Here is a 4276-nt window from a genome sequence, read left to right as displayed (position 1 = left end):
AAAAAACTCTATCTATCTATCTATATATATATATATATATATATATATATTTGACTTTATAATTATGTTATCTGACTCCAATCCAAATAACATCCGAAATTAGTTAATATATATAGGCTGACATATTTTTATATGTAATCCAAATTTAGATATCAGATTTTCCTATTCAATGTTGTAGTCTCAAACTATTCTTGAGCAAACTGTTGTAGATTATCGTTTCAACCATTATTGATTCTTCTTTCTTGTCTGATGGTTCTTACAGTCACATAGATGCTAGTATGATCAAAATCAGGGTAAATAAATACTTTTTAACGTTAAAATAAAGTTAATAAATGCCACATGCTTATGTGATAATGGTGGTCAGGATCAATATACAACCTTATTTTATCTAAACAAAATGTAAGAATCCTAACAATTCTCAGAGAAACCAGTAACCCATTGAACTCAGTGTTAAAACCTACAAAGAACAAGATCCAACATGCCACACAAGAAGGTTATATATAAACATGGTGTAATTAACAAACAAGAAACACCTGGCTACAATCAAGAGTAGGAAAAGAGACAATAAAAGAAGAGAGACAAAATATACGATCCCTTAATACTACCACATACCTAAACTTAACTACTACCTTACTATCTATTAATAGAGGCAAATTAGGAGTTTACTGAGGCAAAAGTCATAGTTAATAGTTAGTTGATAGTGACAATTGGTCCACAAACTAAAGTGTGACCGTAAAAATACCCCTGAAAGTCATTTTGTAGGGTCAAATACTGTCATTTAAAAATGTTTTAATTACATTCATTCAATAATCAGTTCACTAGGTTTTAGAACAGGGCAAATTTGAAATTCATATTGCTTGCTGCTGATGAGACTAGAGAGAAAAAGAGAAAAGCCTTCCGGATTAAGGTATAAATCATGTTTATGACTCTCTTAAAAGATTCAATAGGTTCAGATGATCCTGACTATTTCAAATATTACAGCACTTCCACAGTCAGTGCACTCTGAAAAGGCCTATTCTACTGTACTGAATAGTGCTTTGTGATCCAAAATAATATATAATCTATCATTTTCAAACAGAGCATGAAATAGATTTGTGTGCCAACTCAACACAAAGTCATCCAAGCTCACAGCTTTTGTCATCAAACACATATTTTGCAAACTAACACCTTTTACTTACTCAGGGTGCCGGTCTCTGAGCTATTTTAACTTGTGGGACAATATTACATTCACACCAATCAATGGCTCTCCCACATAATGGCACACGTCACATACTCTCAGACCTTTCAGTCCACTAACAACCTGTTTGTCAATGTGCCAAGCTTGCATTTATGGCATTGAATTAGTAAGGCTCCGGCCAAGAGCAGTTAAGCTCTTGTTATGGTGGAACTGGCAGGCAAAAGCAACACTGTTGTTCAGACATTTGCTAGTGTGTACAGTTAGCAAAACCCTCTATACACTGTCAACAAAGAGATACAATTCCCACAGTGGTGCTCTCTGTTTGCTCTAAAGCTAATTGTCAAGTATAAGTTCCATGTACAACTATATTGAAGGTAAAACTGTCTCATCTTGAGCACTCTGTACAGCTGTGTTTTTAAATTTCAAGCACTGTCAGTGACGTACATCAGTTTCAATCATTTGTTTGTTGCAAAGTCCCACCCATTTGAGAACTCACCAATCAGCAGTCATCAGTCACATTAGATGAAATGCATTGACTGAAAGCCCAATGTTTAATGAACATTTAGATTTTTTTCCCATTGATTTAGGGATTTTTTTTTTAGTGCTAATGCTGCTCTCGACTGTTAATCATGGCATCTGGGTAAGACCCAAAATGAAGCGCTTAGAGCTTCTTCTCTAATGAATGTCGATCTTTGCTTCATTAAATCAATGACACAGGAAGCACAGCTTCAATATGTAATCTTAACATTGATTTCCTAAAAATAAATAAACATTGTGGTTTGGTGGTAATATCAATGATATCATGATATTTGGTGGTGTATGTTTGAGCATACCAATCAAACTGACACAGCAATGTTAACTTGTGAGATATAAACTCAGAACTGCATGAAAATGTGTAATTGTGAGATAAAAAGTTGCATTTGCCTTTTGATTTTTTTTTTTAATTCTGTGGTGGAAAAAAAAAAAAGTTTGAATTGGGAAACTTAAACTCACAATTTTGAGAAAAATGTCAGAATTCCGAGATATAAACTTGTAAATATTTTATTTATTTATTTAATTCTGTGCCAGAAACAAGTTTCATAAGGATGCAAGGGAATAGAAGTAAAACTTATTTGTGTATTGGAGTATTCTAGATCATTCAAGCATCATCAAGGGATCAAGCAAGCACTCAGGGGATCTTCCCTTATATTGCTGAAGTTTGGTTAAGAAATTCATAATAAATATATATTTTTAGCTTATTGTAGGCAGTCGTGGCCTAATGGTTAGAGAGTCGGACTTGTAATCCAAAGGTTTTCCCCAAAGGGTTCGTGTCTCAGGTCTGGAGGGAATTGTTGATGGGGGGAGTGAATAACCAGCGCTCTCTTCCAACTTCAATACCACAACTGAGGTGAGACCCTTGAGCAATGCACCGAACCCCCAACTGCTCCCCAGGCACTGCAGCAAGCTGTGTGTGTGTTCATTACTGTGTGTGTGTGGCCTTGGATGGGTTAAATGCAGAGCACAAATTTTGAATATGGGTCACCATACTCGGCCACAAGTCACTTTACTTTTCACTTCACTTCACTTAAACTGCAAAGGTAAAACATAAATTAAAATTGTGACAGATATGAAGGGGGAGCAGAATTTACAGATGTGGCTTTTAAGAATGCGTGTTTTTTCCACCTGGCATGCCGCAATTCGTCCCGTGGAATGCCGCTGAATCCCATCAGCACATTTTAAGAATTTAAATAAATGTGTTGTGCTTCACAGAATATTAACCGGGTGGCGCATGGAACAACATACATCTACATCAACATGTATTGGTGCACAGGCCAGACCAAAATTGCTTATAAACACTTTGCAATTATTCGTCTTCGACCTATTGTTAAATATGCTTATAGATTATTACAGTGCGTTACATTTTAAAAATAGAATTAACATTAACAATGAACAATGTCTGATCAATTATTAACTGCATGTAATGTTGTGATTGTGAGAAAACATCCACAATAAAATATAAATAAAATAATATTAGACAAATATTTGATATGGTAATATGGATATTGATAAATCTATGTACACATGAGTGCATGAAGCTGATCATTATTTGATGCTTTGTAAACAATTTATTGTGTTAGCGCTGCATTCGGGAGATCATGTTTACAGTAGGCTACACAACTATTAATTCATTGTAAATATTTAACTTTATTCAGTTGCGAAAGTTATTTGAAAAATGAATGCGTCTACCAGTTCATTATTTATTATTTGTTTTGTTTTGTTGTTGTTCAAATGCTGAAGCAAACATCAATCATGTATTTTACAATATTTTACAACAGACTTTTCATGATGAATTTTGGTAAATACGCTTTAAATTTATTTTCATAATAATGAGATGGTTATTACACCATTATTGGTTCATTTTTTGTAAGGTGACCAGATTATTATTTTTATTTTTTTTACTACCATTTGTAACAAATTTCAGTATGTATAATGCCTATAATATGCCTATAATGATTGCAGCCTGTTCATTATTAAAATAAAATACAGTCAACCAAACATAATACATTACACTGCTCAATTTGAATAGTCTGTAAATTATCTGTGCCGTTTAGCATGACAACCGCCTCATCGTGCTGTTATTAGGCTATAGCATATATCATTACATATTTTTAACCATGCAGCAAACATTTTTAAATATCTTGAAAAAAAAAAATAGCTACTTTAATTTATTTAAACCAATTTCCTTTCGATTCTTAGGGCTAACATTTGGACAAAATCTTGTTATATGATTGTAGCATTACAATCATATTATAATAGGTTACATATTGTAACATATGTCCTACGAGTGTCAAGGGGTCTGTTTTACCAGAATGTAACATATTTAGCATTTGAAGAGCATTTGTCTGGGCCCTGCCACAGCACCAAGATCTCATTTTAACAGATTTATTTAATTCTAGCAAAGCATAGCCATAACTTAGGAGGGAAATAAAGGCTTCAGAAGGGGGCAATGCCAAAATAACAAACAAAAGTTCAGTCTAACTTGGGAGTTAAATTCTTACTAAAGCCCTATTCGCACAGGATTAGTATTATCTGGGGACCTTGTGTGATTTTGAAATTACC

This window comes from Sinocyclocheilus rhinocerous, unplaced genomic scaffold, assembly GCF_001515625.1.
Source record: "Sinocyclocheilus rhinocerous isolate Xijiao unplaced genomic scaffold, SAMN03320098_v1.1 scaffold30, whole genome shotgun sequence".
Classification (NCBI taxonomy): Eukaryota; Metazoa; Chordata; class Actinopteri; order Cypriniformes; family Cyprinidae; genus Sinocyclocheilus; species Sinocyclocheilus rhinocerous.
This window is presented reverse-complemented; position numbering follows the sequence as displayed.